Source organism: Lathyrus oleraceus, chromosome 1, assembly GCF_024323335.1.
Source record: "Lathyrus oleraceus cultivar Zhongwan6 chromosome 1, CAAS_Psat_ZW6_1.0, whole genome shotgun sequence".
In the NCBI taxonomy this organism is placed as follows: Eukaryota; Viridiplantae; Streptophyta; class Magnoliopsida; order Fabales; family Fabaceae; genus Lathyrus; species Lathyrus oleraceus.
In genome coordinates, this window is record NC_066579.1 from 163,664,134 (window position 1) to 163,680,226 (window position 16,093).

General features: G+C 36.6%; 1 non-coding gene across 1 annotated transcript; it reads right to left on the reverse strand.

Moving 5' to 3' along the window:
- Positions 1–14,712: 14,712 nt before the first annotated feature.
- Positions 14,713–14,819, reverse strand: LOC127116084 (small nucleolar RNA R71). The gene has a single exon (XR_007801069.1). It is a non-coding gene; the product is annotated as a small nucleolar RNA R71 (small nucleolar RNA).
- Between the last annotated feature and the right edge of the window lie 1,274 nt (positions 14,820–16,093).

Below are 16,093 nucleotides of genomic sequence, written 5' to 3' on the forward strand. Positions count from 1 at the left end.
ATTATCCAATATTCGGTGTTGATATTCCCCTATTTTTTTGGATAATTTCTCTGATTATGTAGTTTATTCCGGGAAAGTCATCTTTCATTACAGATTGCCAGTAATGTTTGTTGCTCTCCTTGAATGGTCATCATTATATACCTAGTCTCGGTATCCCGATGCCTTTCTTTGTCGGTCGATTTATCCTTTATTAACCCAGTAATCGGTTGTGGATAATCTTCCATACGAGTATGTTATCTACGTTTTGACGGTAATAGATAATATATCTCATGCACTCTTTGGTCGAAGCCTTTTGTTCTTCCTCAGTTGAGTAAGATTCGTATCCCTCTGTGGAAATCGAATGTCCATCCCCTAATCGAGTTTTCTTTTAGCCCTCTTTTGGATGATGAGTGTCTTGGGAATATTCCCCAATTCACGTTTTGGTTGGTCACCTATTATATGCCCAGTAACCGGCATCCCTGGTGTTCCCTCCTTCTGCTCCCTATTATGACTTTTTGTCCCCTGTGGAGTCAGAATCCCTGAGTTGAAATATACCTTTTAGGTCTCCCTCAGATGTTTTGGATGTTTGATATCTCTCACCCTTTACCGGTCTTAGATATTCATTCTCGCGGATCATGTTTTTCCCTCACCCTGATACCGGTGGGATCACATGGTCTCTTTTTGAGCTTATTACCCAGTAACCGGTAATACCTCATTTGTTATTTCCTCAGCTGAGTCCTTAGTGGACATCCCCACTTGAGTCTGGATTTTTATCCAAGGTATTCGTTATGGATAGTTTTCTTTGTTGTATTGGCATATTCCCCAATACATGCATCTTCGAGTCAGCTCGAGTCTCTCCATTGATTTGTTTCATGGATTCTCTTCGTGTCTCAGTACGTTTAATGTCATGACCTGCTCACGTGTTATCATCCATTTACTCCCCGGCAGAGTCTCTGCCCCATAGAATGAATTATTCATAGGAATTGTTAATTTCCTCCTGATCTTTGCCTTTGTGGACACATATCCCCACAGAGTGTTACCATTTTGCATGCATCTGCATCATGAGGTCTCTTAGGGACCAAAATTCGTCTCTTTATTTTTATTGAAGCCCATTCTACCCCGTCGAAACGAAGACTCTAACCTTCATTTCTCCCGCCAGAATGACCTTAAATAGGGGCATCTGTAAGACCCCAATTTTGGCCCTAATATCCTTCATGGCATCATAACATTGCATTTGCACAGCCTCAAGGATCATAAGCATCTTGGTTCCCTTTGCCTTTGGGTGGGACTTCTTGTGAATGATTTGAGATAACCAAACATGCTTGAATTGTATATTATTGCTTTTCTTATTCTTTGTTCACTAACCAAAAGCACAAAAATATGTCACTAACATCTTTTGTTTGTAGCTTGAGCAATCAACAAGGTCAAGAGCTTCAAGGAAATCCTTTGTGCAAAGACATGGACAAGAGAAGATGATAGCAAGCATGGTAATGGTTCCCAAAGCTCTCATCCATCAAGATATGCCTCCTAGTATCTCAATCCATCATTTTTGATCAAAGGAAGTCAAAACATTTGAGGTTTGTTTCCCAAGGAAACCCTAATTCATCTGTGCACCACAATGCCTTGCTCTTGAAGCAACCTCGGCCCATGGTAAAATACAATCAAGGGAAGTTATTTAAGTCACAATTTCATGCATGTTTGAACTTATTTGAGTATCCTCAATCATCAATTCATCAAGATATAAGTTGTGGACTTGAGAAGTTGATCAGTCAATTCATATGACGATTTTGAAATGCACTGACACCTAAATTTTTATGTGTTAGTCAAATAGAGATGATTCCAAAATCAAAAATGTTCTTAAGGACAATATGAACAACTTTCATGTTCATCAAAATCTGATTTAAATCTTGGAAGGTCATCATCCATTCCAAGACATTATAGGTCATTTTGACTGAAACCCTAATTTTGGGTCAACTTCCCAAGGACACAACTCATTCATTTTTTATACTTTTGAGGTGGGATCAAATGAATTGGAAAGCTTAAGATGTCTACTTCAAATGTTATGTTGAACAAAATTTCAAAACCTCAAAGGAAATACATGTGATAATGCAAAACATTATAGGTCACTTTGGACCAAATGCATTTAAAGGCAAAAAAGTCCAACTTCAGGTGCCCATAACTCTTTCATAAAAAATCCTAATGATGCAAAATTTAAGTTCATTTTGATTTTCTTGAGAAGATATACAACTTTTATGTTGGAGGTTATTTCATTTGAGGTTTGCATCATTGAAACAGAAGGGCTTAAACATTGGCCAAATTTAGAAACTTTGCCTTTACATGTCATGCACCTTGCACTTTAAACTCAAAATTCACCAATTTCCACGCTTCAAATGTATTTTTGTCCAACATAACAATTGTTCCTTACATCAAAACCTTTCCAACCATTACTCACATGATCATGTTTGGATTTGGCAAATGGTATTTTCGAAGAGGAGAAGTTTTTGGTTCAATTATGCATAACACCTCAAAATTCCATGCACAAGCAATTACCATTCAAATTACACGTCCATTTCACTTTGGTATGATTTCAGATTGCATTTGGCATTAAATTTGGGCCTTGTGGATGATCATGCAAGCCCATGCAATGAATGTCCAATTCCATGCACACGGATTGAATCACACTTGCCTTGCCATTCCTTCTATAAATAAGAGCCTCACTCCATTCAAATTTCATCCATGAATCAACCTGAAATGTTGCTGAACTAAAAACCTAACCTCTCACCAAAGAAGCAATTTCACTTTTCTTCAAATTTTTCAGATCTAAAATTCAACCACATCTGGTTGAATCTTTGGATCTAAAGCTTCTAGACCTTCATCCTTTACTCCATTGATCTTCTGTTTTGGCAAAGGAACCAAGGAATCAAGCTCAAATCTCCAGAATCCAAGGTTGTTCTTCAACTGGTTCTTTCTTCGAAACTCATCATCTATTGATCTATTTGCTTGGATTTTGTGTTGGCTGAAGTCCTCTCAATAGAGGCATCATTATTGTGCATTTAATTTTTGAAATCCATCAAGTTCACATGAACATCACAAAATTTCCATCTCTGATTTCTCTCAATATAGAGATCTAGAGTGGAATTGAGTGATACAGGGATGATGTACATCATCCCAACTTTCTAAGGATGTATAGATCGTGTCATTTGGTTACCTTTTCTTGCTCTGCAATTTTTGAACGTGGACGGAGTTTGGCCGGAGAAGACGGTGGCGCTGGCCACCGTTTGGTCTCCAGATTCAATCTGGATCGTTCATCCATTTCTCCAGATCTAATCTCCACTCTTCATTTTTATGACTTTTTTAAATACAACATGTTTCTCATTGACTCTGGTCTTTGGTGGACGCGCGCATGTGGATCGTTTGATATGCCAGGTCAATTAATGAACTTGATCCAACGCGTGTGGTTTTTTCTCATTTTCTGAATTTCCTTTTATTTTTGTTTATTCCATTTTATTTCAAAAATTCATATCTTCTTCATTTTTATTCCAAAAAATATGAGAGCAATTGCATTCTTCTCCAAATAATTTCTAGTTTCTAATTTTGATTTTAAATATTTTTTATTTTGTCATTTGATATTTTCTATTTAAATTCATTTTAAATAGTTTTTGATATTCAAAAAATACAAAAATATTTTCCTAACCTATTTGAATGATGATGAATCCATGAAAAATATTCTCATCAATTTTTTAATTGATTTGAGATTTATTTGAGATTTTAGTTCAATTAGGTTATTTTTATTCATTTTTAATTGATTAAAAATAGTTTCTGACTTTTAAAAATGCTGAAACTTTTTGTCAAACTTTGTTTGACCTTGTTGAACTTGGGATAAATCACTTGGACTTTTCAAGGGTGATTTGAAGTGATTCTGAAGATTGACCTTTCTTTTATTTTTAATTCAAGTTTATTTTAATATTAAAAATGCCAAAAAATATTTTGCTATTTGTTTGACTTCCAATCTTCATCTAATTTCTGATTTCTTATTGTTTGACTTTGACTTTCAATATCATTTGGTCAACACATATAAATTGGTACATTTTATTTCAGCTTATGCATTTTGATCTTCCATTTCCATTTCCATTATGCTTCTCCTTCTTCTTCTTCTTTTTTTTTCTTTTTGATCAATGAGTTGAAGGTTGATAAGTTAGCATTTATTAGGGAGACTTAATCTTCCTTGATCCAAATCTAATTCATCTTTTTCAATTGATCAAGTGAATGGCTTTGCATTAAGGATAGGTTATTTCCTAAATCATGCAAAAGACTTAAACCAATACAACTTCAACTCTCTTCTTCTTTTTGGCATGGCAAGTTGTTGGAAGTTGGTTCACTAATCAATACTTCTAACTTGTGTTGTTGCCTACATTATTATTGACCGGCCTCAGATAGTTGTGACTTCTACATAAGTCCAATTATGATTGCTTAACATAGCGCTAAATTCTGCCTTATGGCACACTAACTATTAACCACTAACAATTAACATTTACTTTTTGCACTTTACCCTTATGCAATTTATCATTCTTGTACATATTATTCATTTGCTTTTTCCTTTGCTCATTGGAGCACATGCTTATATTAATGCCATTTGCCTTTTGCTCACTTGAGCATATAATTGTGGATATATCTTTTGTGCTTGTGTTTGTCTGTTTGTTGTGAACCAAATGCAAAGAATTGGACAAAATTGACTTAGATTTTAGGACCTTACCCAAGAAAATGGAGTGTGAAGAGCAACTAGGCCTCATGTCTTTAGAGTGCTTAAATATCAAAGAGCAACTAGGCCTCATGCCTTTAGAATGCTTAAACCTTAAGGATGAACATTGAAAGGACCTTATTCTAAACTCCCTCTTGTCCATTCTTTGATTGTATTATAGAACCTTTTGATGTGTGTTTTCTTGTGCTAGGAGTTCCAACTTGAGCTTAATTAAGGAACCATTACCATGAGCTTCTAAGAGAGAAAGATCCAAGACACCTTGAAGAAGCCTTATCCAAGAGTTCATTTGATAATTGATTGGTTGAGTTTATGCTTATTTGCTTGCTTATTCCAAAGGATGGGCGCTACTTGGATCATCAATGTGATCTCAAGAGAGGAACTCCATTTGTGGTTTTGTTCTCTTCTCCCTCACCTCTTGTATGTTTAGGACTTTAGCCTTTCTTCTTCTCTCCACTCTAACCCAAGCTAAAACTTTTGTGCAAACATCTAACACTTGTTTTCAAATATTAGAAACCTAAGCCTTATGCTTTTGATTTGCAAACTTTCTTTTCATAACACTTATTTTGAATTGAACTTCTAAGTCAACTTTGACCATATTTTGTAAATACTTTCCATTGGTAAATATAACTCATTCAAATACCTTTTTGTGGTTTCAATGGCCACTTTCTTAATCAAACTTTTTCATAACCTTTAGCTATTAGGTTTGAGTTATCTTTGTGGTAGATATAATACTCACCTATATCCTTAGTGATGGACAATGAGTCTTCCATGCTTATTACAGGGTTAACCCCTCACTAGCATGTTGAAGCTATCCTCACATCGTGGATTTGTGGTTTTTTAAGTTGAGTTTTCTCCCTTGGATAACAAAAGACCTTAAGGCTTTTGGACCAATCAATCCACTCACTCATTTTGATATTTTTACCCCGAACTACGAGGTTTTGATCCTAATCTTTTTTAAGATGGTACGTAGGCAATGGGTTCATCCATTCAAACACAAAAAAATGAAAATAATTTGTATATTCTTTTCTCATCTCCCCAACCATGTTTGCACAAATAAAATTTCACAAAAATACCAACCTTACGACAAGTGTGAAAAGGGCTCCCTAGGAGTACCTAGGATGTTTTGGGTGCCTAACACATTCCCATTACATAACTAACCCCCTTAGCTAGATCTCTGACATTTTTACTAGTTTTTGATTCGATAAAACTTTTAGGTTTTTGTTCCCTTTCTAACCATTCCTTTGGATAAATAGAAGTGCGGTGGCGACTCGACTTGTATGATTTACCTTGGTTTTAGTCAATATCTCTAAGGGTAACGAATCCCCCGCTACAGCTGGAATGACTGATGTTCATCCCCCTGCAGAAATCTTTGCCTCCCGGTATCACTTGCCCTAAGTGGACCTGGCTTTCTCTCTTGAGATGTAGTACCGGATGTTTGTGTCCTCTGGAACTTTTTGTGTTAGAAATATGTGTTTGTCAGCATTCATCATACATAAACCATGCTTGTGTGCATATAAAATTTCAAACATTCAGATATTCATGATTGCATTCTTTTCCATATATCTTTGTTTGTTATCCCCTGCTAGTGGGTAATACATTTCCCAAGCAGGTGTCGGTGTCTGATCCCTCAATATAGAGTCAGCCCCTTAAGCAGAAAGTGTTTATCTTTCCTTCCATATTCCCCACTGAGTTATATCCTAATGGATGATGGTTGTTTCTGTTCCTTCCCAACATATATTGGGATAAGCTTCCCTATTGAGTTATATCCTCATAGGGACGAGTCTTGATTCAGTTTGGCTCTTTAGTTTGATCCTAGATTGGCCTTTTGTGACTGTTTCCTGCGCTCCCCTGTGGTAAATGAATAATTGCTCAATATTTAGTAATCATTCATCTTATCCCCGACGGAGTCTGTGGTTTTCTACCTTTATACCGGTAGTTATAAACCCTATTTCATCCCCTTGCAGAGTTAACCTTTTGATCATCCTAATCGATGACGGAAACTCTTCCGTGGCTTTCTACCCAGTATCCGGTAGGTGTAATCCCCTCCTTGACGGTTATCATCATCCAATATTCGGTGTTGATATTCCCTCATTCTTTCGGATAATTGCTCTGATTATGCAGTTTATCCCCAGTAAGTCATCTCTCGTCTACCCTTTGTTGATTGGTAACGATTGTTTCTCCCATGGATTGGTCATCATTATATACCTAGTTACGGTATCTCGATGCCTTTCTTTGTCGGTCGATTTATCCTTTCTTAACCCAGTAATCGGTTGTGGATAATCTTCCATGCGAGTATGTTATCTACGTTTTGACGGTAATACATAATATATCTCATGCACTCTTTGGTCGAAGCCTTTTGTTCTTCCCCAGTTGAGTAAGATTCGTATCCCTCTGTGGAAATCGAATGTCCATCCCATAATCGAGTTTGCTTTTAGCCCTCTTTTGGGTGATGAGTGTCTTGGGAATATTCCTCAATTCACGTTTTGGTTGGTCACCTATTATATGCCCAGTAACCGGCATCCCTGGTGGTCCCTCCTTCTGCTCCCTATTATGACTTTTTGTCCCCTGTGGAGTCAGAATCCCTGAGTTGAAATATACCTTCTAGGTCTTCCTCAGACGTTTTGGATGTTTGATATCTCTCACCCTTATACCGGTCTTAGATATTCATTCTCCCGGAGCATGTTTTTCCCTCGCCCTGGCGCCGGTGGGATCACATGATCTCTTTTTGAGCTTATTACCAGGTAACCGGTAATACCTCATTTGTTTTTTCCTCAGCTGAGTCCTTAGTGGACATCCCCACTTGAGTCCGGATTTTTATCCGAGGTATCCGTTATGGATAGTTTTCTTTGCTGTATTGGCATATTCCCCAATACGTGCATTTTTTGAGTCAGCTCGAGTCTTTCCATCGATTTATTTCATGGATTCTCTCCGTGTCTCTCAGTATGTTTCTAGTCATGACATGCTCACGCGTTTTCATCCCTTTACTCCCCGGTAGAGTCTCTTCCCCATAGAATGAATTATTCGTAGGAATTGTCAATTTTCTCCTGATCTTCGCCTTTGTGGACACACATCCCCACAAAGTGTTACCATTTTGCATACATATATCTGCATCATGAGGTCTCTTAGGGACCAAAATTCGTCTCTTTATTTTTATTTAAGCCCATTCAACCTCGTCGAAACGAAGATTTTAACCTTCACTTCTCCAGATATAATGACCTTAAACAGGGGCATCTGTAAGATCTCAATTTTGGCCCTAAGATCCCTCATGGCATCATAACATTGCATTTTGCAAAGCCTCAAGGATCATGTGCATCTTGGTTCCCTTTGCCTTTGGATGGGACTTCTTGAGAGTGGTTTGATATCACCAAGCATGCTTGAATTGTATACTATTGCTTTTCTTATTTTTTTTACTAACCAAAATCACAAAAATATTTCACTAACATTTTTTGTGTGTAGCTTTAGCAATCACAAAGTCAAAAGCTCCTAGGAGATCCTTTGTGCAAAGACATGGCCAAGAGAAGATCAAAGCAAGCATGGTAATTTTTCCCAAAGCTCTCATTCATCAAATATGCCTCCCAAGTATCTCAATTTATCATGTTTAATCAAATCAATTCAAAGGATTTGAGGTTTGTTTCCCAAGGAAACCCTAATTCATTTATGCACCACAATGCCTTGCTCATGAAGCAACCTCAGCCCATGGTCAAATACAATCAAGGGAAGTTCTTTAATTCATAATTTCATGCATATTTAAACTTATTTGAGTGTCCTCAATCATCAATTCATCAAGATATGGGTTGTGGACTTGAGAAGTTGATCAGTCAATTCATCTGACTATTTTGAAATGCACTGAGACCTAACTTTTTATGTGTTCGTCAAATGGAGATGATTCCAAAATAAAAAATGTTCTTAAGGAAAATATGAACAACTTTAATTTTCATCAAAAATTGATTTGAATCTTTGAAGGTCATCATCCATTCCAAGACATTATAGGTCATTTTGACTGAAACCCTAATTTTGGGTCAACTTCCCAAGGACACAACTCATTCATTTTTTAATATTGTGAGGTGGGATCAAATGCATTAGAAAGCTTAAGATGTCTAATTCAAATGTTATGTTGAACAAAATTTGAAAATCTCAAAAGAAATACATGTGATAATGCAAAACATTATAGGTCACTTTGGACCAAATGCATTGAAAGGCAAAAAAGTCCAACTTCAAGTGCCCATAACTCTTTCATAAAAAACCCAAATGATGCAAAATTTAAGTCCATTTTGATTTGAGTGAGAAGGTCTACAACTTTGATGTTGGAGGCTTTTTCATTTGAGGTTTGCATCATTGAAACAGAGGGGCTTGAACATTGGCCAAATTTAGAAACTTTGCCTTTACATGTCATGCACCTTGCATTTTAAACTCAAATTTCACAAATTTCCACACTTCAAATGGATTTTTGTCCAACATAACAATTGTTCCTTACATCAAAACCTCTCTAACCATTACTCACATTATCATGTTTGGATTTGGCAATTGGTATTTTCGAAGAGGAGAATTTTTGGTTCAATTATGCATAACACCTCAAAATTCCATGCACAAGCAATTACCATTCAAATTACACGTCCATTTCACTTTGGTATGATTTCAGATTGCATTTGCCATTGAATTTGGGCCTTGTGGATGATCATGCAAGCCCATGAATTGAATTTCCAATTCCATGCACACGGATTGAATCACACTTGCCTTGCCATTCCTTCTATAAATAAGAACCTCACTCCATTCAAATTTCATCCATGATTCAACCTGAAATGCTGTTGAACTAAAAACCTAACCTCTCACCAAAGAAGAAATTTCACTTTTCTTCAAATTTTTCAGATCTAAAATTCAACTACATCTGGTTGAATCTTTGGACCTAAAGCTTCTAGACCTTCATCCTTTACTCCATTGATCTTCTGTTTTGGCAAAGGAAGCAAGGAAACAAGCTCAAATCTCCAGAATCCAAGGTTGTTCTTCAACTGGTTTTTTCTTCGAAACTCATCACCTATTTATTTATTTGCTTGGATTTTGTGTTGGCTGGAGTTCTCTTCATAGAGGCAATTGTTTTGTATGCTCAATTATTGGAATCCATGAAGTTCACTTGAACACCACAGAATTTCCATCTCTGATCTCTCTCACTACAGAGATCTAGAGTGGAATAGAGTGGTACAGGGATGATGTACATCATCCCAGCTTTCCAACGATGTATAGATCGTGTATTTTGATTAAGTTTTCATTGTCTGCAATTTTGGCTGGAAAACACAAGCTCGCCGGAGAAGAAGGTGGCGCTGGCCACCGTCCCCTTTCCAGTTTGAATCTGGATCATTGGATTGAGTTTCCCAGATCTAATCCTGGCCTTCGCTTGTTATGACTTGTTTTATTGCATTGTGTTACGCGTGGACTTTGGTCTATGGTGGGAGCGCGCTTCTGAAGCGTATGATCTTCCAACTCAATTAATGAGTTCAGATCTAACGCTCCTGGTTTTTTTGATTTTCTTATTTTCTGATTTTATTTCTTTTATTCCCATTATTTTCAAAAATTCATATCTTCTTCATTTTAATTCCAAAAAATATGGGACCAATTGCATTCTTCTCCAAATAATTTCTAGTTTCTAATTTTGATTTTTAATATTTTTTATTTTGTCATTTGATATTTTTTGTGAATTTTCTCTTTTCTGGTTATTTTAAATTCATTTTAAATAGTTTTTGATATTCAAAAAATACAAAAATATTTTTCTAACCTATTTGAGTGATGATGAATCTATGAAAAATATTCTCATCAATTTTTTAATTGATTTGAGATTTATTTGAGATTTTAGTTCAATTAGGTTATTTTTATTCATTTTTAATTGATTAAAAATAGTTTCTGACTTTTATAAATGTTGAAATTTTTTGTCAAACTTTGTTTGACCTTGTTGAACTTGGGGTAAATCACTTGGACTTTCCAAAGTTGAATTGAGGTGATTTTGATGTTTGACCTTTCTTTTATTATTAACTCAAGTTTATTTTAATATTAAAAAAGCCAAAAACATTTTGCTATTTGTTTGACTTCCAATCTTCATCTCATTTCAGATTTCTCATTGTTTGACTTTGACTTTCAATGTCATTTAGTCAATACACATGGATTGGTACATTTCATTTCACCTTATGCACTTTATTCATTTCACCATTTTCCATTATGCTTCTCCTTTTTCTTCTTCTTCTTCTTTTTTTTCTTTTTGATTAATGAGTTGAAGGTTGATAAGTTAGCATTGAATAGGGAGACTTAATCTTCCTTGGTCCAAATCTAATTCATCTTGATCAATTGATCAAGTGAATGGGTTTGCATTAAGGATAGGTTGTTTCCTAAATCATGCAAAAGACTTAAACTAATACAAGATCAATTCTCTTCTTCTTTTTGGCATGGCAAGTTGTTAGAACTTGGTTCACTAATCAAGACTTCTAACTTATGTTGTTGCCTACATTATTATTAACCGGCCTCAGATAGTTGTGACTTCTACATCAGTCCAATTACGATTGTTTAACATAGCGCTAAATTTTGCCTTATGGCACACTAACTATTAACCACTAACAATTAACATTTACTTTTTGCACTTTACTCTTATGCAATTTATCATTCTTGTACATATTATTCATTTGCTTTTTTCCTTTGCTCATTGGAGCACATGTTTATGTTAATTCTATTTGCCTTTTACCCACTTGGGTATATAATTGTGAATATATCTTTTTGTGCTTGTGTTTGTCTGTTTGTTGTGAACTCAAAAGTGAAGAATTGGAAAAAATGGACTTAGATTTTAGGACATTACCCAAGCAAATGGAGTGTGAAGAGCAACTAGGACTCATGCCTTTAGAGTGCTTAAATGTCAAAGAGCAACTAGGCCTCATGCCTTTAGAATTCTTAAAGCTTAAGGATGAACATTGAAAGGACCATATTCTAAACTCCCTCTTGTCCATTCTTTGATTGTATTATAGAACCTTTTGATGTGTGTTTTTCTTGTGCTAGGAGTTCCAACTTGAGCTTAATTGAGGAACCATTACCATGAGCTTCTAAGAGAGAGAGATCTAAGAGACATTCAGGAACTTTCCAAGAGCTTAATTGATTGTTGATTGCTTGAGCTTACTATTATTTTTCTTGCTTATTCCAAAGGATGGGAGCTACTTGGATCATCAATATGATCTCAAGAGAGGAACTCCTTGTGTGGTTTTGTTCTCTTCTCCCTTACCTCTTGTATGCTTAGGACTTTAGCCCTTCTTCTTATTCTCCCCACTCTAACCCAACCCAAAAGTTTTGTGCAAACATCTAACACTTGTTTTCAACATTAGAAACCTAAGCCTTATGCTTTTGATTTTCAAACTTTCTTTTCATAACACTTATTTTGAATTGACTCTTTAAGTCAACTTTGACTATTTTGTATATACTTCTAATTAGTAAATATAACCCATTCAAATGTCTTTTGTGGTTTCAATGGCCACTTTCTTAATCAAATTTTTCATAACCTTTAGCTATTAGGTTTGAGTTATCCTTGAGGTAGATGTAATACTCACCTTTATCCTTAGTGATGGACAATGAGTCTTCCATGCTTATTATAGGGTTAACCCCTCACTAGCATGTTGAAGCTATCCTCACATGGTGGATTTGTGGTTTTAGGTTGAGTTTTTTCCCTTGGATAACAAAAGACCTTAAGGCTTTTGGATCAATCAATTCACCAACTCATTTTGAGATTTTTACCCCGAACTACAAGGTTTTGATCCTAATCTTTTTTAAGATGGTACGTAGTCAATGGGTTCATCCATTCAAACACAAAATGTAAATAACTTGTATATTCTTTTATCATCTCTCCAATCATGTTTGCACAAATAAACTTTCACAAAACAACAACCTTACAACAAGTGTGAAAAGGGCTCCCTAGGAGTACCTAGATTGTTTTGGGTGCGTAACACCTTCCCATTACATAACCAACCCCCTTACCCAGATCTCTGACATTTTTACTAGTTTATGATTCGATAAAACTTTTAGGTTTTTGTTCGCTTTCTAACCATTCCTTTGGATAAATAGAAGTGCGATGGCGACTCGACTTGTATGGTTTACCTTGGATTTAGTCAATATCTATAAGGGTAACGAATACCCCGCTACAGAAAAGTGGTGACTCTGCTGGGGAAGATAAGACTATTGGGTTTTGCCTACTTTTCATGTTTGTTATATTGTGTATTGTCTTATGACATTTTTTTTGCAATTTAGGATTACTGTATTGTATGTAATGATTGAATTGCTTGAATATTAATTCCTTGTATGCTTGGTGGTCTTTGTGAGATGAGTTTTATACCCGAACTCGAGTGCACTTAGGATAGGAGAATGGCATAGTCTTGTTGCCTTGTGTGGAGTTATTCCTTAGTAAGTTGACTTGCAAGCCCATTCACTTGGTGGAGGTCATGTTGGGATCAATGATGTCACACAAGTAGTTGTGGTTAGACATTACTCTTTCCAATATAGACTTTAGAAGCCAAGGACCTTAGTTTACCAAGCCCATCTTGGCCTATTCTTATGCCTTGCGTTTACTTTATTTAATTAGTCCGGCTAAACTACCGGTATCGGTATGTAGCAACTTAATCTAATGGGATTTAATAATAATCGGTGAAAACCCTTTTTCTCAAATAACCTTTTAGGCTGAAGTTTTTAATCTAAATTTCATTAACTTTATTACAAAAGCGTGAAAAGCTATTTAATACGATTTTGCCACGAGAGTGGGAAATTAACTAAGGTGAGAACCGACAATCGCGAGAGCGTGAGGCTCGAGCTGGATAGTAAAAATTAGGCATTGAGTTTAAAAACAGCGAGAGTACTTTAAAAGCAATTAGAACTTATTTATTTTCAAAAAGTAATTTTGACTTCAAATGGGACAGCGAGAGCTTACATTCTGACTTAAAGTTTTAGCCGAATTAATAACCACGAGAGTGTGAGATAAAGTCTTTTAAATAAACATTTTCTACTGAGAGATATTTGGCATTTAAACTATTCACCGGTGACTTATCTAATCCTTGAAAATTAATACGCTGCGTACTGATTCCTTCAATTTTTTCTTTCTTAAAACTAAAAATTCCCTTAGATTTACTATTTTTCCCTCAAACTTCTACTAATCATTCCCTTAGCTAAACATAGTGACGTTAGTAACACTAGTTTGACCATAGGTCCTTGTGGGATCGATATCTTTTAAAACTAAAGCGACTGGACTGTGCACTTGCAGTCAAGTACCCGACAGACTATATTTTATATATAGCCAGATCAAGCATCAAGTTTTTGGTGTCGTTGCTAGGGAGTTGTTTTAGTCAAATATTGCGATTCTTTCGTTGCACGGTATAGACTAAGGTAAAAATAAAAATTAATCTTCTCTCTTTTCTTTCCGTGGTTGTATGCCAAGTACTCACTCACAAGGCGATAACTTAGCACCACCAATCCCTGAATTAGAGCGTTTCCTATACGTGAGAAGCTGAATACACGAATATCAACAAAAGTACGGTATTCCCGATATCTCTTTTCCTCCTAAACCAGAAGAAAAACCAAACATGGCTGAAGAAGGACCCCAGAATCGTCCTCTTAAATTCTACGCTACCCCGTCACAACAAGAACCTCACAACAACATTGTTGCCCCCGCTATTAATCGAAACGATTTCGAGTTGAACCCCTCACTCTTATCAGCCGTCCAACAACATCAATTTGCTGGAAATCCAACAGAAGATCCTAATGAACACCTGACCAAGTTTGTGAAGTACGCCGATACTGTAAAAGCGAAGGGTGTATCTCAAGATGCGATAAGACTGCGCCTCTTTCCTTTCTCACTAAGAGACAGATCTTGGGTTTGGTTGCAATCCTTGCCCTCCAACTCCGTTACAACATGGGAAGAACTGAAGAACGTCTTCTTATCTTGATACTTTCCGCCGAGCAAAACTGCTATGCTGAGAGCTCAAATCAACGGATTAAGGAAAAAAGATGTAGAATCTCTTTACGAAGCGTGGGAGAGATACAAGGACATGATGAGGATATGTCCACATCATGGTCTAGAAGACTGGGTGATCATTCACACATTTTATAATGGGCTTCTGTATAACACAAGACTTACAATAGACCCTGCCGCGAGCGGTGCACTTATGGATAAGCCATACACCGAAGCCTATCAACTCATTGAAAACATGGCCCAAAACCATTGCAAATGGGGAGATGAATGAACTCTAGTGGAAAAATCCCAGACTAAGGGTGGAATGCACGAAATCATTAGCCTTGACCATGTTCATGCAAAGGTAGATGCCCTTGTCCAAAAATTAGACAACTTAACCATACCACCCGCAACCACCGTGGCTGCTGTAACTCCAAATTGTGAGTTATGTGGAAACCCTGGACACACTGCACAAGAATGTCAAATATTAGTAGGAGTCCCAACTGACAAGTGAACTACACACAAGGAAATCCCTATTCAAATACCTACAACCCAGGTTGGAAAAACAATCCAAATTTCCCGTATAAGAATAACAATGCCATGTATGCACCTGGCCAAGCACCAGCTGTTCCGCCTAGATAACAAAAGCCAGCTAATAATGCTCCTAACATGCCTAGGAAGTCAAATCTTGAATTGATGATGGAAAGCTTCATAGCTACCCAAGCTCAAACAAACAAGGACTTCTTGAACCAAAACATACATACTAGCGAGCAACTTAAACAACTAGCGAATAAAGTAGACGCCTTAGCCACCCACAATAAAATTCTTGAAACACAGATTTCGCAAGTGGCTTAACATCAAGCATCTATAGCCGCTCCAGCTGGAACATTTCCTGGACAGCCGCAACCTAATCCAAAGGGACATGCAAATGCCATTATACTGAGGAGTGGAAAAGAAGTAGACGGACCCATAGATCTAAGACTCCAAAACCCTACCATGTACTAAAAACCAGATAAAACCTCAACTGAGCAGGTGAATGAACCAAAGGAAACAGAAGATAATACCCAGGAGGCCGAAGAGAAAGAGAAACCTTATGTGCCTCCACCTCCTTATAAACCACCCATTTCGTATCCTTAAAGACTCAAAAGTTCTAAAACTACGAATCAATTTAGTAAATTTGTTGAACTTCTGAAGCAACTAAACATTACGATACCCTTTACAGAAGCCATCACACAAATTCCCTCCTATGCCAAATTTCTGAAGGAAATCCTGTCCAATAAGAAAAAGATTGAGGATGACGAAACAGTTACATTTACTGCCGAGTGTAGCGCCATAATCCAGAATAACATGCCTCCCAAACTAAAAGACCCAGGTAGTTTCTCCATACCCTGTGTCATTGG